The 23,180-nt window shown below is 44.4% G+C and overlaps 1 pseudogene; it reads right to left on the minus strand.

Moving 5' to 3' along the window:
• Positions 1-17,086: 17,086 nt before the first annotated feature.
• Positions 17,087-17,693, minus strand: LOC110219732 (large ribosomal subunit protein eL15 pseudogene; annotated as a pseudogene).
• Positions 17,694-23,180: the final 5,487 nt, after the last annotated feature.

Genomic DNA, 23,180 nt, shown 5'->3' on the forward strand with positions numbered 1-23,180 from the left:
TGCAGAAGGGGAGGGGGCCAACTTGCACTGACCATGGCCACGGAGCAGTGACCAGGGGGCCAGCCTCTGCCTGCTTGGCTAGGCGGGTCCTCAGAGGGGAGGCTTTCTGCTGCTGTCCAGGCTGCCCTTGGCCAGACACGCTGCTAGAGCAGGGACTGGGCTCTTTTTCTATTTCTCTATTTCTATTATTCCGTTCTTGGGGGGGGGGGTCTTAGGGTAGATGGAAGACTCCCACCCCCACCCTCAGAACCCAGGGCCAGCTCCACCTGGCAAGGAGGCAGAGGTATTCCCTGCTGGGAAATGACTGTGTGGAGTGAGACAGTGCGGTGTATCTATCTGCAAGCTAAGAGATCCCCTCAGTTCATCCTCCCAGCGGCAAAGGGCTGAGCCTCTCTGGACAAACCATTCCGCCTTTCCGAGCCTCTGTCTCCTCCCCCTGCACTGTAAGCTCCCTGGGGACAGAGACTCCCTCTGTATCCCCAGTGCTTAGCACACAGTAGGTGCTTAATAAATGTTCCTTCCTTGATCACCAAAAAGTCGATAATTGTGCTGTGTGGCATACCTATGCATATATACTTGTATGTGCACATATACATGTCTACGTATATGCACAAATATGTGTATAATATATATATATATATATATATATATATATATATATATATATATATTGCACATCCATCTCTAGATGGCTAGCTTATCCTACCTCGAAGACTGATGTTTTTATTAAATATTTGAAGACAATTGTTATGCCCCTCATCCCGTCTGCTCCAGGAGAGGACTAGGGACCGAGCACGTGCTTTCTCAGACACAGAACACTCTTATTACCCAGGCAGTTGGGCACCTTCTCTGCACCACGTTGGGTGACCTGTTCAGGGTCACGCAGGTAGTATTAGATAGAGGCGGACCCCAAGGCCGGCTCTCTATCCACCCCAAGCACCCCTCGCAGGGTCTACAAAGAGCCGCCTGTGCTCCCCGGGAGCCCCCATTCCGGAAGGGAAAGACAGCGCAGAGAAGGGGCTTAGCTTCAGGGCAGATCGAAGGGTGCCGTGGTCCTTGGAGGGCACCCGCTGAAAAGACCTATCTGCTTCTGAGCTGGGCCATTTGTCGGTGGAGGCCAAGGGTTTTGGCCGAAAGAATTTCTTTTCAGGGCTTCAGCGCTGTGGCTGTACGGGGAAGCAGGGGCGTTTAGGGCTTCTAAATTCTAACTTCAGAGGCGGATCCCACCTTCTGCAGGGGTTGTTCTCAATCGAGGGGGCTAGGTTGGGAGCAGTGCTGATGGTCTGGGGTGAATAGAAATGACAGGTTTTTTTAGGGCCACACAGCTGAGAAACAAAGAGACAGAGACTCAGAGGCAGAGACAGAGGAGACAGAGAGAGGGAGGGAGAGAGGAGAAAGAAGGCAAGAGGGAAGGACACACACACACACACACACACACACATACACACACAGAATCAGAGGGAGAGACAGAGGAAGAAACAGAGAGGCAGACAGAGACAGAGAGGAGACAGAGGGAGGAGATGCAAAGAGGAGAGAGACACAGAGCCAGAGATGAGAGACAGAGGGAGAGATACAGACAGAGAAGCAGACAGACAGAGGAGAGAGAGAGACTGGGTAAGACAGCAGAAGGAAGGGACCTTCATGGGAGGTATATCTGTTGATGGATACCCTAGAAACCCTCTCCAGGGGGTGGTGAAGAGCCTTGAGGTTGTTCCCACGGGAGGATCCTTAAAAGAAAGTGGGATGCCATGCCCACCGAGGAGAAGCCTGGGAATGTCAAGGGAGCTGTTCTCCAGGTTTCCAGGGTCTGTCCCCTGAAAGAGAGATTCTTCTTCCTCTGCTTGGCCCAGAAACAAAAGCAGGAGTCACAGTGGGGCTATTAGGAGGGGTGGGCTGGCCCCGCTGACCCTAGAGGCGGTCCAGCTGCCAGCAAGCTGTGACCACCGCATTTTTCAGTTGCTGACAGTGAGATGCCTTTCCTGGGTCACTCAGACTTCCAGAGGGCTGGAGGCCCCCCCCAGAGCTGGGGCCAGGGCTCTGCTCCTCCAGGGCTAGGCTGGGGCTTCCTCTCATCTCATCCATCTGTGAGGGAGGGGTGCACAATACAGACTGGCATCACTAGGTGGTGGAAGGAATACAGAGGAGGTGCTAATGCAGCCGATCCCCAAAGGACCCCACCCTCAAGCCAGCCAGTCAACGCTAATCTCAGAAGCTGAGAGGACCCCTGGGGTCATAGAGGTAGAGCTGGAAGGACTCTTGCAGGCCCCCCCTAAATTTGCAGATGAGAAAACTGAGTCCCAAAAAGTTGAAGTGTTTAAGGTAACACGTGCAGAATTTCAACCCAGGCCCTCTGACCCTCTTTCTATTGTACCATACTACCCCTAAGAATGTGGAATGTCAGGTCTGGGCGGGGGAATGAGGGGAGCCTTAGAAGAGGAAATGTCTGGGCTGGCAGGAGCCTTAGAACAGGGAATGTCAGGGCTGGGAGGGGCCTTAGAACAGGGAATGACAGGGCTGGGAGGGGCCTTAGAACAGGGAATGCCAGAGCTGGGAGGGGCCTTAGAACAGGGAATGACAGAGCTGGGAAGGGTCTTAGAACAGGGACCACTGAGGCGGGGATGTGTGAGGATGATGTCACTGAACGAACAGAGGGGGGATGCCGGGTGAATCCAGTATGCAAAGCTGAGGGCTCTTCTGGGGTGAGGGGAGAGAGCTACCATCTGACAAGACATACTCTGCATTTGGGTGTGTCTTTGGCCCCTCTCCCTCCCACTGCCTCCCCCTAGGCCTCTGGCAGCAGCACAGGTACAATAAAGGGGTGCTTATCCTCCAGGTTATCCTCCAGCTGCACTGACATCCCACCTTCTGCCCTCCCCACCTCCACCTTCCAGAGCCAGGACTCAGTTGCTGGGCTCAGCAGGTCACAGAAGATTCCAGAGACATTCATGTTTAAGGTCTTGATCACAGGAAAATAAAATAGGGTCATGGAGAAGTGGAGGCCATAGGCCCAGGAGGTGGAGGCTCCGGAGGAGGCCTGAGGAAGTGAGTATATCAGGGTAGAGGGAGATTTCCCCAAGGGCCAGAAGCAGCCCTGCCCCCACCTCTGCTTGGAAGGAGGAAGATCTGGGAGGTGGAAGACAGTGGGAGAGCCCTTTGACCTTCAAGAGTTCTGCCTAGCAATTCTCTGTTACAGCAGTGGGCCCAACAGCCTGCATCCCTTCCAGCGGGCCACAGCTCATAGGTGCATCAGATGGCCAGTGGAACCTGGTTGGTCAGAGAGAGAGACAGACAGAGATGGGAGACAAAGAGAGTCAGAGACAAGCAGATAGAGACAGAGACAGAGAGATAAGGGGAGAGGGAGGAGTCAGAAAGATAGACAGACAGACAGAAACGGAGACCAGAGACACGCAGAGAGTGGGAGAGAGAGAGAGATAGAGACAGACAGAGAAATATAGGGAGTCAAAGAGAGAGAGAGGCAAGGAGAGGGAGAGAGAAGGAAAATTGAAGAGAGAGAGAAAAAGGAGAGAGAGAAAGGGAAAGAGAGACAATAAGAGAAAGAGACAGGGAAAGAGGCAAGAAAAGGGTCAAAGAAAGAAGGAGACGGAAGAAGAGAAATGGAGACAGGGACAGAGAGCACATCTTTTTTATTTTTGGCTAGGCAGTGGGATGAAGTGACTTGCCCAGGGTCACACAGCTAGTAAACGAGGGTCAAGTGTCTGAGGACAGATTTGAACTCGGGTCTATCCTGACTCCAGGGCTTGTGCTCTATCCACTGCACCACCTAGCTGCCCCAAGAGAATGCATTCTTGATCCACAGCTAGAGACCCAGGTGTCCTGATCTCACATTCCCTTTTCCCCAAATTCAACTCAAGGCTCAACTGCCCTTGGGCCCTTGGGCCCTGCTGTCCCCTTGGGCACACAGATGCACACCTCCAAGCTGGACCCCTGCCTCCATAGGACCCTGGTGATGAATTCATTCCTTGGAAACTGAAGGTTCCGTTGTAACAGTGAATAGATCCTTCTGGATCCAAGGGGAAGGAATCCTGCTCCAGGAAGATCTCAGACCCAAACATACTGGGCACTGAGGACCCCTGAGGGAGGGGGCTGGGGCAGCTGTTTAGGGGCAGGAGGACAGACAGTATTAGAAAGGCCCCACCCCGCTTCGTGCATCCTTCCCAATGCCTTCTTACATTCCAACATCTTCACTGCGGGGAGGACGGACAGAGCCCAGAACCATTACCCTTATCTCCTCTTGCCACTGTAAATGCAACACACTCTAAGCAGAAGCCTTCCCTAGCTCCCTCAGCTTCCAGTCTCATCTTTCTGGTCCATTCTCCACACAGCCTCCAGATGGATGTTCTTAAATAACAAATCTGATCATGTCACTCCCCTACTCAAAGATCTTAAATAACTCCTGATCACCCTGGGACAAAATATGAAATCCTTAGCTTGGAATTTAAGACTCTCCCCAGTATGGCTCCCTCCTATTTTTCTAGATTCACGTTCTCTCTGTTCTGGTCTGACTGGGCTGCCAGATGTTCCTCATCCATGACTGTCTATCTCCCACCCCCTTTGCACAAGTGGACCCTTTTCTGCAATACACTTCCTCCCTCTAGCCTTTTTAAGGGGCAACTCAAAGGCAACTCTGACCTCACCCAGTTGTTAGTGTTCTCTCTGGAAATTACTGAATGACTGTATGTATGTGTGCATGTGTCTCTGTCTATCTATCCATCAGTCTATCTATCATCTATCTACCCAACATCTATCTCTCTGTCTGTGTCTGTGTGTCTATCCATTCACTTACCTATTCAGTATCTATCTACCTATCTATCTATCCATCAGCTAGTCTACCTCCATTTATCTGTCTGTCCATCTTTCTTTCTATCTGGCAGCTAGATAGTGCAGTAGATAGAGCACTGGCCCTACAGTCAGGAGGACCTGAGTTCAAATCTGGCCTCAGACACATAATACTTACTAGCTGTGTGACCCTGGGCAAGACTCTTAGCCCCAATTGCCTCAAAAAAATTTTTTTAAAAAAGGGGCAGGTAGGTGGTGCAGTGGATAGAGCTCCAGCCTTGGAGTTAGGAGGACCTGAGTTCAAATCTGGCCTCAGACCAAACACTGACACTAGCTGTGTGACCCTGGGCAAGTCACTTAACCCCATTGCCTAGCCCCACCCCAAAAAGATCATCTTTCTATCCATCATCTGTTGATCTATCTAGCCATCCCTCTTTCTATCCCTCTAATAGTCCACCTATGTATCCATCATCTATGCATCCATCAGTCAATCTATCTCTATCCATCTCTCTGTATGTCCATCTTTTTTTCTATCCATCTATCTATCCATCATCAATCATCAGTCTCTCTCTCTGTGTCTCTCTGTCTCTGTCTCTCTCATCAATCTGTAAACGTCTCTAACAAGGGCTACGTATGTATCTATTTCTCTGTACACATTGTATCTCTCCTTCTACCCAATAAAATATAAGCTCTCTGAGGGAAGTGATTGTTGGGTTTTTGTCTCAGCACATCCACTGCTCAGCAGGTGCCTTGCCCATTTGGGTTTGTGACTTCATCATGTAAGGGATTCCTGGTGTGGGAGCTTCTTCCCACCCACACCAAGCAGTGATTTCTCTAACTCAGAGTTAGCAGTCTTAGAGTACCACCAGGGACCATGAGGGGGTGAGTGGTCTGGTCACAGTTCCAGAGCCAGTATTCAAGAGTCCAGATCTTACGGATTCTGGTTCTGTCCACTGAAGTTTATGCTGCCTCTTGACTTGAACAGAGTAGGTACTTAATATTGGTTGAAATTAATTGAATGGGGGCAGCTAGTGGTGCAGTGGATAGAGCACCAGCCCTGGAGTCAGGAGGACCTGAGTTCAAATCCAGTCTCAGACTAGATATTTGACACTTACTAGCTGTATGACCCTGGGCAAGTAACTTAACCCCAACTGCCTTGCCAAAAAAAAAAAAAAGTAAAAAAAAGAAAAGAAATTAATTCAATGGCATTGCCCAAGCAACCCACAGGCAGAGATGGACTAGAACCAGAGCCCCTGCCTGCCATCAGGCGCATGCCAATGGTGAATTCCCCTCCAAAGGGAGGGTCTGCTGAATCTCTCCCAGTGCATGTTCCTGTCTCTCCCCAGGGCCTCGTCTCCCTCCCGAGCTACCTGAGGGAGGCAGCCTCAGGGTGAAAGCTATGCTGCTGATGTCATTACCCAGGCTGGCGTTGCAGACCCAGAGGTAGGAGGCCCAACCCCATAGGAGACTTCCAGATGAAGCACTCCCATGCACTATGCACCCTTTACTACCCATGGTGATGCCATGGGACCCTAAAGATAGAGACAGGTAGCAGAGAGAGGCCTGGGCAGGGGCCCGAAGGGGTCGAGGTCTGGCACCGACGAAGGGAGTCAAGTTGTCTGAGTCACCAAGAGGGGTGAGAGATGGAGGATCAGGGCTCCTGGGTCCCTGAGGGCTTGAGAGCTAGAGGATTAGGGGACACAGGCTCCTGAGGAGACAGGTTACAGATCAGGATTCTTGGGTCTCCAAGGGCTTAGGGGCCAATGGTTCAGGCTGGGTCTTTGAGGGGGCTGGAGTTGGGATCAGCACAGCCACCTGACATACGTCCCCAGCCTCACAGGTGATCACGTTTTCAGTGTTAGGCCCTTTGGTTGTTTGGCCAGGTTTGGTCCCAGGTGAAATTTTACTCCCTTATAACAAGTCAAGGCTTCAGTACCTGGAGAGGGGGAAGGGCCTGGCTCAGCACCAGCCTCTTCCCCTTTGGAGATCCGGGTCCTCTACCTCTCATCTCCCACCCCAGGCTGACCCCCTGGGAACCTTCCTGAGGGAAATCTTGGCATTAACCAGGAGGGGGTGGCTTGGTGGGAACTACCAGCCACTTCCATTTCTGCTCTGAGGTTGACCAAATGCTTTTCTCAGTCCCTAGTGTCCCCATCCTCTCGGGCTTCCCCTGCCCCCAAATTTGCTTCAGCCTGGAATATAGATCAATCAGCCAGGACGGCCTTCAGGGTGGCTCAGTGTCAGAGCCACCATCCCCTCTTCCTTCGTCCCCCAGGGCCTCTAATAGGTTGATGGAGTTGATTGAGCACTCAGCTTGGGGTCATACCTTGGGTATGAATCCTACCTCAGATGCTTATTAGCTGGGTAATCCTGGGCACTCTCTGGCCTCAGTTTTCTCATCTATAAAATGGGAAAGTTGTTCTCTTCTAGCTAAAAACCTATGATCTTGTAAACCTATGTTCCTTCCCTATCTCTCCCCTTCTGTGCCTTATTCTCTTTCCTCCTTCTCTTCTTTCTCCTCATTCCATTCCCATCCCATCCTCTCTCCTGTCCTATCTGCCCTCGCTGTCTTATTCCCTAGAGCCCTATCTCCCTGCAGGGTCAGAGGATTGCAGACTGTCATTGTAAGTGTGTGCTCATGTCCATCCCCTCCAAGTCAACCAGTGGATGGAGTTAAAGGCTGCAGTCACTGAAACCCCCTTGTAGATCTGGTGTTAACTCCTAGTGATTCCTGTACAGAATGTGAACACCTCTCTGATGGAGTTAGAGGGCCAGTGCAGTTGGCCTCGGGGCTAGGGTGGGGCTTACTAAGCCTTAAGGACAGTCATCAGCCTGAGAACACATGCACCATCCAGGAGAGGTGGAGTCTACAGAGACTTAGAGGCACAACTGAGACCTTGCCTCCAGATTGACTCAATGGGCTCAGAGGACTGCAGGAACAGAGAACAGACTCTGAGGCTGGGTGACAAGCCTTGGCCATGTGTGCTCCCCACATGTGCACCCCATTGTCATTGACCTGAAGTTTGTACCCACTTTTCCCACGGGCTTTATATCAGCCTCAGTGTTATGAGGGGAGGTTCTGTAGCCTCTAGCCTTACAAAGCCATCTTACTAAATGCCTTTTCTAAGAGCTAATTGTGTCTGTCAGACGAATTTTAATGGGAACCACACTGGTGGGACTTGTAAGCCATAGTAGTAGCTGTACATTAGAACCTGATGGTGGGTGAGAGGCTCTGAGTCCTCCCAGAGGCATCTGGGAGAAAGAGTCTGTGGTACAGAGCTTGGGAGCAGATGGGAAAGTTCCCTGGGAAAGTCAAAGGGTAGTAGATAAAGAGTTGCAGGGGTGTGGAACCCATGGCCTCACACATGTGGTCTCAAGTGTGGCCCTGTGACTGAATCCAAATTTCACTTACAAATTCCCTTAATAAAAGGATTTGTTCTGTCAAACTTGGACTCAATCAAAAGTCTACACTCAAGGACCTAGAAGGCCACGTGTGGCCTGGAGGCCAAAGGTTCCCCACTCCTAGTAGGAGCTACACCCAAATAAGTGGGAGGCCCCGTAACTCTTCCCCTCCCCAGGGTCCAAACCCAGCTTATATGAGACAGGTGAAAGATACACGTCTGTCATGATGAAGACAAAGAGATACCTTTGGTGGCACACAGCACCCATAGGATATCAGAAGTGGAGGAGATCCTTGAATGGAGAGTACAGATTGTTGGAAAATCTCAGCAGAAAGACAGGGAGGGAGGGAGGAGGGAGAAGTGTGTAGCAGGGACTTCAGCTCCCCCGGTGTCATCACCAGAGGACCTTCAGAGCTCTGCAGTAGAGTGCCTGGGAATTTTCCCAGACACACATGGGAATTTGGGGCATTCTGGTTATATATATGTCCACACACACACACACACACACACACACACACACACACACGAGACTTCTATCAGTGGGTGTGCTCTTGCCTACGTGTGTTCCCTCTCTGTGTCCCTTTCCCCCTGGTGATTTGGTAACTGGTGGGAAAGTCTTCCCCTGAGTGCATGGTTCTTCTTGCCACTAATCTTGCTGCGTTATTTATTTAAATATCTTTCTCTCTGATCCAATATGTCTTCTGGCTGACTAGTAAATGAAACACACTGGTGGGGATTTCACGAGCATGACTTTTAGACAATGCTGACTCAGAACCACAACATGACTTAAAGTTGGGGTAGCATTTGTGGGGTGGGGCACGTATGAAGGGAAGTCTTTGGGACTACATGGAGATAATGGTATTTGTATTATCTACCATACAGAGGTAAGGTGAGGTGAGAGAAGTACTTTGTATGCCAAAAGCCTTAGGGGAAGGAAAGCTATTATTATTACTTTCACCTCTGACATTCCCTGTTCTAAGGCCCCTCCCAGCTCTGACATTCCTTGTTCTAAAAGCCCTCCCAGTTTTGACATTTCCTGTTCTAAGGGCCCTCCCACCTATGATGTTCTGTGTTCTAAGGCCCCTCCACCTCTGACATTCCCTGTCCTAAGGCCCCTCCTAGCTCTGACATTCCTTGTTCTAAGGGCCCTCCCACCTATGACATTCCCTATTCTAAGGCCCCTCCCACTCTGTCACTGATGATTCCTCTATCAGTTTCCTGGACTAGCTGCTGTTATCCCCACAGGCTTCAGGCAGCTTAAGCTTTCCCTCCCCAAGTGCTCACTTAGAGCCAGCCCCCTGAGAGGGAGGGAGAAGAGTTCTTTTCTCCCAACTTCCCGTACTCCCATTGCCTTTGTCAAGGGAGACACTGGACCGGTGGAAGACAAACACATATAGATGGGAACAATAGTTATCCAGAGAAAGGCCCCTTCCAGAAGCAAGCCAGGGGCATGTTGCCCACTTCCTGGATCTTTGTGCATGTACCAGGAAGACCCCTCCCCTGCCCCACCCCCACCCCCCCAGCCTTCTAGTGCCTGCTCAGTTTTTCTTTCCCCGATCCAAGGCTTGGAGCATAAAGAAAATAGATTACGCCACAATATTTTACAAACTTATCCAAACTGGCTCAGCCGGCCTCCATCCCATTAAGCTGCTTCTTCCTGTGAGTCTCACCCAAAGTGATAGGCTGTCAATATAGATTGTATTCACTGAATGCAATTCAGAATTCAAAAGATACAGCATGAAAACCCTCAGGCCCCCTTTGTCTCTCCGGTAGAGATTTCCCAGATTCCAGTCTGGGGTCAGTACAAAAAGTCAGTACAAAAGAGTGATCTTTTTGGAGACAGTGACCCTTGCCCCACTTCCCAAGTCAAGGAGGGAAAGGGGGATTGTGTGGCCAACTTTCCCTCCAGCTCCCAGTGCTTTGGGACCCGTGTCACTGGGAGATTCAAGGTTGGGGATCAATCAGACTTGTAGAGGAATCTCTCTGCTTAGCACCCTGCCCCACTGTCTCTGCCTGGACTCAGGCAGGTTTCCCCACGACAGCGGTGGCTTCATTAGTACCTGCTACCTGTCCTGATCCCCATAGACCTAAGAGATAGTGTGGGTCCTCTTTCCAGAATGACCCCCATGCAGAACCTCTGCATAACCAGGCTCACTGACCATAGAGGAACCACTGTGAGGCACTTTGGCAGTGAATTCCTTAAAGTAATTCACTCACTATAAATGTCCCACTGCCACAATTTTAAATTAATAGGCAGTTAATTAACATAACTTTTGAAAGCTCCTTTTATGTTAACAAACCCAAATGATTCACTCCCAGCTCCTTGCCTTTTCCTGCATTTGTTAGAGGCTATAAAAAGGTCCAGGAAATCACAGGGGAAAGGAACCCAAGATGTTTCAAACACAACTCACTTGAGTAATACAATTGCCCTTCCCAGCTCTGAAGATCTATGTCCTAATGTGCAAAATACATACAAAACATATGTAAGGGAGTGGTCCTTGAAAACCCAGGACCTAGTCAAAGGAAAAGAGCTGACAAGAGACAGTTAAATTAACTGTAGAAACTGGCCAGACCTGGTGAAGCTTTTATGTCAAGTCCCCTGAATGAGTCAGAAAGGCTGCAAAGTCGGAGGAGGAACATGATTAGCCATGCCCTTGAAGGACCCTTAGAATTCAGATCAGGTGCAGGGAGACTGGAGGGACAGAGGCCATTCGGACTTTGAAGGGGCCCCAGGAATATTTGATGCGGTGGGGTTGAGCCCTTTCCTCTTCCTTCTCACCCTGGGGAGATAATTCTGAATCTCCTTTCTTTCCTCTTAGGGTCCTGAAGTCTTTCCCTCTGGGCAAGCGGAAAGTCTGCTTGCCTTTCTTTGTATTTATAAACAATGTTTATCCATTGGCGTATGCTCGTCTGGGAATACTTATCGAGAGTACAGATGGGAAGAGGAAATTGATGGCAAGCATCCCTAGAGAAGAGAAACACCTTAGTTGGTCAGAAGTGCTGCCTCTGACTGGGGACTTAGGGCTAAAAATTACAGAGAATTATAGATCCTTTCATACAACTCTCAATACAGAAGGGAAACCCATCTAGGCAATGAGGCAAGAAGAAACGACAAGAGTGTCTGAACACCCCTGGTCACTGCCTTCCCCATCGCTTCTATACCTACGTGCACACACACACTACATGTATATACACACATATATACTTATGCGTGTGTATAGTATATGTGGATATCCTACATGTACACACGTGTATATACATATATGTATGTATATATACGTGTTTCAGTTGTTTTTCAGTCAAGTCCAACTCTTCGTGACCTCTTTGGGGTTTTCCTGGCAAAGATATTGGAGAGGTTTGCTATCCTCCTCCAGCTCATTTTGCAGATGAGAAAACCAAGGCAAACAGGGTTAAGTGACTTGCCCAAGGTCCCACAGCTATAAGTGTCTGAGGCCAGATTTCAATTCAGGAAGATGAGTCTTCCTGACTCCAGGCCTGGCACTCTAGCCATTGCATCACCTAGCCGCCCCAGTACATATATGTATATAGCTATATAAGGAGTTATGTATTTGTAAATGTTTGGGAAAGTGAGCATTAGAATCTAGGGGAATTAGGAAGGCCTCTTGTAGATGACAAGAGCAGGATTATAAAGAGAGCTAAAGATTCTAAGAGGCGCAGGTGGTGAGGGAAGGAGTACATTCCATGCAGAGGTGGCAGCCTGAACAAAAGTCTGTGGTCAAGAGATGGAATTTCATGTAAAGAGAACAGAAAATAAGTCAGTTTGGCTGAAATGTAGATTGTGTGAAAGGGAGTAATATGAAATCAGCCTGGAAGGACAGATTAGATTAGAGCTCTATTGTGAATGACCTTGAATACTTAAAAAAAATTCAATTTTATTTTATGTTCTGTTCTGAGTTATCTCCTTTTCCTCTCCCCTTCCCCCACCCATTAAGAAGGCAAGAAAAACAAAACTCATGTGCAAAATAAATTCCAGCATTGGTATGCTCAAAAAAAGAAAGAAAGAAAGAAAGAAAGAAAGAAAGAAAGAAAGAAAGAAAGAAAGAAAGAAAGAAAGAAAGAAAGAAAAAAGAAAAATGTTTCAATTTGCCTCTCGTCCTTCGGTTCTCTATCTGGAGGTGGGTAGCATGTTTCCTCACGAGTCCTTTGGAATTCTGGTTAGTCATTGTATTGGTCAGCACTATTAAGTTTTTCAAAGATGGTCACCTTTGTAATATTTTTCTCCCAGTTCTACTCACCTCACTTTACATCAGTTCGTAAAAGTTCTCCTAGGTTTTTCTGAAACCATCCCCTTCATCATTTCTTATAGTACAATATTGTTCCATCACATTCACATACCATAACTCATTCAGCTATTCCCTAGTGGTTGAGCATCCCCTCAGTTTCCAATTCATTGTACATATGGGTCCTTTCCTTCTTCCTTATACTTATATAATATGCTTGTACTAAGTATAGACTTAGTAGATTTTTTTTTGCATAATTCCAAATTGTTTTCCAGAAGAGTTGGACTAATTCATAGCTTCACCAACAATGCATTAGTGTACTACATTTGGAATGTCCTTAAATGCTAAGCAGATTGTTTTCAATCCTAGGGGAAATAGGGAGCCATTGTAACTTCCTGAACCAGAGTGTGACATGGTTCACATGTTTGGGAACATCGATTTAACAGTTACATGGGCAATGGATTGGAGAAGGGAGATATTAGAGGCAGGGAGATGAATTAGGAGCCTATCACAATAGTGTAGGCAAGAGATAGTGAGGGCCTAAATTAGAGTGATAGCCTTGTGAGTAGAGGGAAGGGGAAGTTTATGAGAGATGTTGTAGAAGTAGAAATGACAGTATATGATGATTGATTGGATATGGAGAGTGACTGAGAATGAAGAGTTGGGGACTGTGCTAAGGATGCGATGCAAAACTGGAGGAATGGTGGTGTCCTTGGCAGACACAGAGAAGTCAGGAGAGGTTTAATGGCAGTTTAATGGAGAAGTATTGAATTTTGATTTGGAAATGTTGAGTTAGAGATACTTATGTTGTATTCAAGTAGGGCCATCCGATAGGCAGTTGGTGATTCAGGACTGGTGTTCAGGATACAAGGTCTGGATCAATGGGAGTTATCTGCAAAGAGACGGCAGCTGAATTAGAGAAATACCCTGTCTCTAATGGGAGGGATGAAGGATGGCTGGTTTCTCTGCAGATGCATATCTCAGTCATTAGTGGCTTCTCATCTCATGCTAACCTTGTCCATACCTTTCTAGAAATCTTCTATAAAGGCTCTACCCAGCATGTTGGAGGCCTTATGATATTTCTGAGGAGAGTTAGTCCACTAAGTTTTGGAACTCCTTCCCTCAAGCTGAGATGTCTTGTTTGGTGAGTGTAAACACTCACTCTAGCTGGCCTCAGACCAGACTCTGCTTCCCATTCCAGCCAGGCATCGACCCAAGCTATCTTGCTCTGCCTCTCATCACCTTGGACAGCACACTCCAGACCTGGGCCTCCAGAAACCATCCCACCAGACCATTGTTTGCATCCCAGTCACCTGCCCAGTTATCTTGCATGTATATCTCTCTCTCTCTTGTTCTACTTTCCCTCTCCTGCTCTGGGCACAGCCACCAAACCCATACCGCCATTGTTCCTAAGGGTTTGTCAATCACCTACACTAAGGATCAACTCACCATCCTGATGATTAACTAGACCGAAACTCCCTTTCCTGGCAATCTGTATGTGTTGTCTTCCCTAGTAGATTGTAAGACTCTTGAAGGCAGGGACAGTCTTACTTTTGTATTTCCAACATTTAGCATCATACCTGGCATACTATAAGTGCTTAATAAATGCTTCTTATTTCATTCATTCACTCAGTATTGGGGATCTTCCAGGCACAGAATCAGATAATTTTAAAGTCAAAAGGGACGAAGGAAACCATTTATCCAACTTGTGTACATACCCTAGATTCCAGCAGAAAAACAACTCACAGATGAACAGAATCAAAGTTAGAAGGAGATCAACTGGACCGGAGCTCCTGCTTTGTTAATAATCTAACAGTTCCGCAATGCATTATGGTCTAATGGGAGGAAAAATAGTAATATAAGGCAAGGAGACCCGCATTCTAGTCTGGGCTTTGTCACTAACTTGGTCCATAAACTTGGGCAAGTAATCTTCATATGCCTCTGTAAGTAAAGGGGTTAGACAAGGTAACCTCTAAGGCCCCTTTCCCCAGCTCTGTGATTCTGAAAAGTTTTAAGCAATATAAATGAATGTTGACTCGATCTTGTGAATGTATCCTGGTAGTAGCTATCTTTGCCCTTTTATCTCTGGAACTTTTCCTCTGCACTCAAGAAAATGATTCATGGAAAGAGAGAGGCAGTTGGAAACTCTATTATTCTGCAACAGAACAGGACTGCTCTATTTCCAGGCCTACCCCCTCCCCGACCCCTATCTGAGATCACAATGGTCCTTTCTTTGCTACTGAGAACAGCAGCCAGTGTAAGAAGATAAAAGGAAGGTGTCTGCACTTTGTTCTTTTTCCTCTTCTGCAGAGATAGCTGTGCTGGAGGCTGAGGCAGGCAGCACAGAGGTGTGAATAGTTTGGGCCAAACCAGGCATATGGATTTGTGCAGTCTTGATCAGCATTGCTCAGACTGTGATGAGGACTATGAGCTGCTTTGAATCTAACTCCTAGGGAACTTCATCTACCCAGAATTCCTTTAATCCAAAAGCCCGATCAGGGAGAGGGGAGAGTGAACCCTCCTTACCCTGTTACTTTTTTTTTTCACATATACTTGGAAGTTTCCCATCTGCACCAAAAATCTAGATAGATGTGGACCTAGAGATAAGAGTTAAATGTATTCCTTTTTCATTTTTGTCTATATTATTTAAAAACTTTGTGATCACAGTATGCCAAGAGTTTGAATATTAATGCGGAGGCTGAATGTGAATACCACTAGGAGTAATTCAAGAGAGTAAAATACCCCTAAGGGATGAGGGCTTAAATTAGCTATAGTGTGTTTCATATTTTAATATTTGGGAGGCATTTCATTCTTAGACTAAATTGGAACACAGACAGAAAAAGTTTTTAAAAAAAGAAAAAGCCTCTTCTGTTTATGAGCCGAGCATGGCAAAGTCATCTGGCCAAGGTAGAAGGAGCAGCCCGGGCATGTCCAAGCTTGAGGGACTAAAGGTGCTGCTGCAGCCTGTTGAAAAATAGCCATCTGGAACATGTTCTAGAGAGTGACTGAAGAGTCCTAGACTAGAAACTCAAGTAGAGCGCCATCTGGTGGTGAACGTCATGTACATTCAAACTCCTTTGGATATAACCCAGTCAGAGATGTTACCCTCTGTGGTTAAGGGAGGCAGTGCCCAGCCAAATGTTACATTAAAAAAAAAATCTAATATTTTGGTTTTCATCATTTTAACTGGTTTGATTACTAGACACAGGCCAGTTCTTCCACACTTTCAAATATAGTTATTTTTCATTACAGCTTTGTTGGAATAAATTTCTCTATATTCAAGATATCCTACTGACATAAAATATATTTTACATTAGGTTTTTTTCTGAATCACTTTTGTTAGTTTTTTTCCAATCACTGACTGATTCTTTTGTGAAATTTCACTCACTTTCAATACTTATCACTTAAAAATCAATTTATATTGTCAGAATTTTGCTGCTAAGCAAAATAAATTTTTTTTAGTAGCATGGGTAAGGAAAGCTTATGTGAATTTAAAGCAGTTACACACACACACACACACACACACACACACACACACACATATATATATATATATTTTCCAACAAAAAGTTATGTTTCTATGAAAGACGTAGTTTTCTACCTCCACTGATTACAATTTAAAAAAAATAAATTTGGTTGGTATCTTTTGTTTTTATACCACTAATGTTTTCCACACAGCTCCCTCCCTTATAATAAAGTATTAAGGAAGGGCAAAAAAAGGTTCTGCAAAACTAGACAACCTATTAAAAAAGTATGACATTGTATGTAGTATCCCACACCCATGGTCCCTCACTTCTGTAAAAGAGTGGGCAGGGTGGGAGAAGAGATGCTTCTCTTATCTCTCTCTCTCTTTTTTCCCTTTGGAGACAATCATGGTCATTACAATTCTTGAATTTGTTGTTAATTAGTCGTGTCCAACTCTTAATGACCTCATGTACCATACCACACCAGGACCTTCGATCCTCTACTATCTTTTGAAGTCTGTTCAAGTTCATGTTCATTGTTTCCATGGTATTTTCTATTCATCTGATCCTCTGCCATCCCCTTTTCTTTTTGCCTTCAATCTTTCCCAACATCAGGGTCTTTTTCAATGAATCTTGTCTTCTTGTTATGTGGCCCAAATATTTAAGCTTCAGCTTTAGCATTTGACCTTCCAGTGAATAGCCTGAACTGATTTCTTTAAGTATTGACTGGTTTGATCTGCTTGCTGCCCAAGGGACTCTCAAAAGTCTTTTTCAGCACCACAGTCCAAAAGTGTCAATTCTGTAGTACTCAGCTTTTCTTACAATCCAACTCATATAATTATGCACTGCTACTGGAAAAACCATAGCTTTGACCATATGGACCTTTGTCAGCAAAGTGATGTGTCTACTTTTTGGTATGCTGGCCAGATTTGCCAAAGCTTTCCTTCCAAGGAGCAAGCATTTTTTAATTTCATGGCTGCAGTTGCTGTCTGCAGTGATCTTTGAGCCCCAAAACATAAAATCTGACACTGCTTCCATTTCTTCCCTCTCTATTTGATAGGAAGTGATGGGACCAATTGTCAAGATCTCAGTTTTTTTTTATGTTAAGCTTCAAGCCAGCTTTTTTCTCCCATCATAAATGTTGTTTATTAAACATTGATGTTTACAAATTATTGTGCATCAATCAGCGGTATCGATGTAGTTGGGGATAATTGTACCTTCTCCAAGCAGCATGGCCAGACCCTCCAATAGTATGGTAGAATTTTGTGACCCTTTCCAAGACCCCTTCTCTTCTGGCCAGCTGAGGTAAGCCCGTGCATCTCTCTGTGTTTGTGCACTGGCTTGGTGATCCATTGAGTGTCGGGGTTTCGTCTGATAGCTTTATGGAGTGGGTCAATAAGAATAACCTCAAAGAATTTGTAGGTTGAATCTTCACCCACTCAGTAGGAGTTCAAGACTCTTAGGGCCTCACAGTGGTGGCCAGCATATTCTTCTGCTATAGATCGAAGCTCCTGGCAAACTTCAGCTGAGTGACACCATGATGCATGGGTTTACCATAGGTTGCTCCCTTGGGAACTGGATGCTTTCGTCCACCACATCAAACACAAATATGGTAGATGACATGACCTTACTTGGCCTTGTACCCTAGTATGCAAGCTTTGTTGGATGTGGTGGGCCGTGGGGCTTGGTGCGGGGCAGACAGCTGGCAGCAGTGCAAGAGCGGGAAGAACCACATGACATCCTGACTGCTTCTTTCTCCATAGCTCCTGGATGTATTTGTAGGCCCCCATTCTGGCTCACGCTTAGCCTGCCTGATGGCTGCTACCAACCAGAAAGCTCAAGCCAGCTTTTGAACTCTCTTCTTTCACCTTCATCAAGAGGTTTATTAATTCATATTCACTTTCTGCAATCAGAGTGGTATCATTTGCATATCTGTGATTGTTGATATTTTTCCCAGCATCCTCAATTCAAGCTTTTGATTCATCCAGCCTGGCATTTTGCATGAAGTACTCTGCATATAAATTAAATAAATAACGTGACAATATACAGCCTTATTGCACTCCTTTTCTAATCTTAAACCAATCAATTATTCCATGTTCTGTTCAAATGGTTGCTTCTTGCCCTGAATACAGGTTTGTTGGGAAACAAAGTGATTTAGTACTCCTGTGTCTTTTAGAACTTGCCACATTTTGTTGTGATCCACACAATCAAGTTTTTAGTGTAGTCAATGAAACAGAAGTAGATGGTTTTTCTTTCTGGAAATCCTTTGCTTTCTCCATAATCCAGCAAATTTTGGCAATTTGGTCTCTAGTTCCTCTGCCTCTTCGAAAACCAGCCTGTACTTCTGGTAACTCTTGGTTCACATATTGCTGAAACTTAGTTTGCACAATTTTAAGCATAACCTTGCTGGTATGTAAAAGGAGCACAATTGTTCAGAAATTTGAACTTTCGTTGGCATTGTCCTTCTTTAGGATTGGGACATAAACTGATCTTTTCCAATCCAGTGACCACTGTTGTGTTTTCCAAATTTGCTGGCATATTGAGTGCAGCTCTTTAACAGCATCATCTTTTAGGGTTTTAAATAGCTCAGCTGGGATTCCATCATCCCCACTGGCCTTACTATTAGCAGTGCTTCCTAAGACCCATTTGGCTTCATTCTCCAGGATGTCTGGCTCTAGATTAGTAACCACACCATCATGATTATTGGTGATGTTAAGACCTTTCTTGTATAGTTTTTTGTATTAGTATTGTCATAATATTCTTTCCATCTCTTCTTAATCTCTTCTGCTTCTGTTAAATCCCTAGCATTTTTGTCTTTTATCGTGCCCATTTTTGTGTGAAACTGTCCCCTAATGTCTCCAATTTTCTTGAAGAGATCTCTTGTCTTTCCCATTCCATTGCTTTTTTCTGTTTCTTTGCATTGATCATTTAATAAAACCTTCTTATCTCTCCTTGTTAGTACCTGGAATTTTGTATTTAATATCCCTTTCTCTCTTACCTTTCTGTTTACTTCTTTTCTCATCTATTTTAAAGCCTCATCAGACAGTCATTTTTCTTTCTTGTTCTTTTTCTTTGGAATGTTTTTTTTTAATTTCATTTTTTTGCTGCTTCCCGTACAATTTTGTGAACCTATGTCTATAGTTCTTCAGGGACTGTATCAGATCAAGTCCCTTAAATCTATTCATTACCTCTACTTCATATTGATAAGGGATGTAATATACCTACATAGTCATACCTATATGGTCTGATGGTTTTCTCTACTTTTTCTATTTAAGTCTGAATTTTTCAACAAGAAGTTCATGATCTGAGCCATAGTCAGCTCCAGGTCTTGTTTTAACTGATTATATAAAGCTTCTCCATATTTGGTTGCAAAGTATATAATCAATTTGATTTCTGTATTGACCCATGTCCATGTGTAGAGTCGCCTTTTGGCTTGTTGAAAAAGTGTGTTGGTAATGACCAGCTAGTTATCTTGACAAAAGTCTATTAGTCTCTGTCCTGCTTCATTTTGTCTCCAAGGCTAAAATTGCTTGTTATTCCAATGATCTTTTCATTTCCTACTTTAGCATTCTAATCCTCTATGATGAATGTGACATCTTTTTCTGGTGCAGATCTTTATAGAACTGATCACCTTTGACCTCTTTGGCATTGGTGGTTGGTTGTATTACTGTAATGTTGAATGGTTTGCCTTGGATTTGAACAGTTATCATTTGCCATTTTTCAGATTATACCCCAGTACTGCTTTTCTCACCCTTTTATTGACTGAGGGCTACTCTATTTCTTCTAAGGGATTTTTGCTCACAGTACTATATGTAGTGATCATCTGAATTTAATTCACCCATTCCCAGCTGTTTAAGTTCACTGTCACTGAAGAGGTCAATGTTTAATCTTTTGACCACATCCGGCTTTACTTGGTTCATATATCTTACATTCCAGGTTCCTATGCAATGCTAATCTTTATTGCTTGACTTTCCTTTCATCATCTGGCAAAGATACTGGAGTAGTTTGCCATTTCTTTCCTCCAGAGGATCACTTTGTGTCAGAACTCTTCACTATGAGCTGTCCATCTTAGGTAACCCTGAATGGCATAATCTCATTAAGCTACATAAGCCCCTCTGCTAGGCGGTGACACTGGGGTGGGAGGAGAATTCTTGAATTAGCATTCAGTTTTGATTGTTTTGATGTTGTTTTTGCTATTTACATTGCTGAAGACATTACACTTGTTTTCCTGGTTTTGCTTACTTGACTTTGCATCAGTTCGCATAAACCTTCTTGTACCTCCCTGTACTTATCACGTTCATCATTCCTCAGAGCATGGTAACATTCTATTACATTCATATACTGCAATGTACTTATGTATTCCTTATCTATTTTGTCTCCAGTGGTCTAATCTATCTACCTACCTATCTGTTTGTCTATCAAGATACAGTGAAATTGGAATCATCCCTTTTAACAAATTTCTTACCCCAGGGTTAAAGTCTATAAATGGCATAAGCAGGCTTCAGGGTGCCAGAGAAAGAATGCTGAATTTGTAGTTGAAGAATCTGGGTTCAATGGGTTAAATGACTTGAGGGTACCTTCCAGTCCTTAATCTACAAATCTAAAAGACTGCCTTTATCTTAAGGAGTTGCTGATAAGAGTTATTTCCCACCCCCCACCCCCATTTAATTCTTGGCATCCACATTGAAAACTACAATCCACTACCTGTTATCACAGAAATTCCCTTTCTTTTCAGAGTTCAAAGCTCTAAATGGCCCTATCTGATTTAATTTAAATTTAGCAAAATCTACCTTCTCACCTCTAGGAGGAAAGATTCAGATTTTAATAATACACCAGTATAGGAAGGATCTGGGATTTCCTTAGCTTGGGGAATAGCCCACACTAAGAAAGATTGCTATTCATTTGTAGGCAAATCCTAGGGGGTGTGGTTTTGAGACCCACAAAACTTAAATGATATATCTCAGTATGTTCATAGGGCACATAGCTAGCAAGTGTCAGAAGTGCTATTCTGGTGTTTCCTTCTCCAAGTTCAGTGCCCTTTCCATTATGACACACTGCCTGTGAAATAATGACTGAAATAATGAAATAAATAACAATATTATTGTAAGGAATGATGGATAAGAAAAAAATTAGAGAAATGTGGGAGGCCTTGTGTGAACTGATGCAGAGCTAAACATAACCAAAAGAATCATATACATGATATGTACAAGAATTTAATAAAATCAAAGGAAAGTTGGTCAATTACAATGGTCAATTTAATACCTTACTGATGAGGTAAAAGAACATACCCCTTCTTCCTCTTGGTTAATAATTGAAAATCAGACTATGGTCTCTCGGAATTCTTTAAGGGCTTTTTTTTTTAAAAGGTATTTACTGGGAAATAGCTACCATTAAAACAAACTATACCAATACATTTAGTAAAAAATGAGGGAGAGCAAGTAGTTAACAGGCTTGTCGACTCAATTCAGCTCCGCTAATGTTGAATTAGACAGTTTCTTTCCCTTGTGAAATTTTGGATCACCCGAATTGTATGGTAGAAAGGTGTTTCAAGGACTCTAGGTATCTACCCCTGCCAAAATCTCCTAACGGAAAGGGCTAGAGAGTCTTTATTTTCCTTAATGAAATAGTCCCAAAGTCACAAAATTCATTTACATCAATATTATCACCATGCACCCTAGACATCTTGCCATCTGACCTGTTATTGATTCACTGGAAAAATCATTCTCCTGAACAGACCTCCAGAGAACTCCCCTCCTCCCTGCTATCTCCCTGAGGAGGAGGGAAGAGTTAATTCTCTGTCCTGACTAGAGAATGAGTGCAAAGTCACTACCTGAGATAGATATATATATATATATATATATCTATATCTATATCTATATCTATATATATATATATATATAGATATAGATATAGATATATATATATATATAGATACACATATATATATACATATATATATATATGTATGTATGTATGTATGCATGTATATGTATATAAAGTGTTTTGCAAACTTATAAGGATAGGATGGGGAGTAACTCTACCTTACAGAGTTATTGTAAGGATTAAATGAGATGATATTTGTAAAGCATTTAGCACAGTGCCTGGTGCTCAGTAGGTCTGACCACATCACCCTCCCCAGCCTCATTTAATAAACTCCATGGGCTTCCTATCACCTCTAGGATCAACAAGAAATCTTTTGTTTGGCATTTGAAGCCCTTCAGAACTCAGACTCTTCCTATCTTTCCTATCTTTCTTACACTTTGTTTACCCCCACATATTCTTTGATTCCAGTGTCCCTGGCCTCCTGGTTATTCCACAAACAACACCATCCATCTCTGTCTCTGAGCATTTTCCCTGGCTGTCCCCCATGCTTGTAATGCTCTCCCTCCTCACCTCTGCCTCCAGGCTTCCCTGGTTCCTTCGAGTCCCAGCTAAAATCCCACCTTCTACAAGAATTCTTTCCTTCCTTTTCTTTCTTTCTTTCTTTCTTTCTTTCTTTCTTTCTTTCTTTCTTTCTTTCTTTCTTTCTTTCTTTCTTTCTTTCTTTCTTTCTTTCTTTCTTTCTTTCTTTCTTTCTTTCTTTCTTTCTGGCAATTGGGGTTAAGTGACTTGCCAGAGTCACACAGCTAGTAAGTGTCAAGTGTTTGGTCTGAGGCTGGATTTGAACTCAGGTACTGCTGACTTCAGGGCCGGAGCTCTATCCACTGTGCCACCTAGCTGCCCAAAAATTCTTTCCCAATTGCCTTTAATTCTAATGCTCTCTGTCTGTGGATGCTTTCAAGTTCATCCTAAACACAGCTTGTTTGTACCTGGTTATTTGCATGTTGTCTCCGCCATTAGGCTGTGAGCTCCCTAAAAGCAGAGACTGTCCTTCACCATTCTTTGTATCCCTAGTGCTTAGCATAGTGCCTGGCACACTATAGGCATTTAATAAATATTTATTGACTGATCGACTGACTCAGACAATTCTCTAACACTAGAAATTACAAATGAGATGCTGATCTACAGGATCAGAGGAAGATTCTGTGCTGGAAACTATGGAATTCCCAATCACAGGTATGGACCAAAAAACCAAACAAACAAAATGCTGTTCAGCATTTAAATATAATAAAGGGTAGACAAACTTCCCCTTTTGTCCTATGCTAACACTAAATGAAGCTCTCATGTGCCTTTTTCCACCTAGATAAAGAAGAAACATGGCACTATGGTATATAAAAAGTTTGAGAGACATAATTTCTGGGTAATCATTTTATTAATCATGCTAGCAATAATTAATA

Source organism: Phascolarctos cinereus, unplaced genomic scaffold (genome assembly GCF_003287225.1).
Source record: "Phascolarctos cinereus isolate Bilbo 61053 unplaced genomic scaffold, phaCin_HiC Scaffold_726;HRSCAF=1367, whole genome shotgun sequence".
Lineage (NCBI taxonomy): Eukaryota > Metazoa > Chordata > Mammalia > Diprotodontia > Phascolarctidae > Phascolarctos > Phascolarctos cinereus.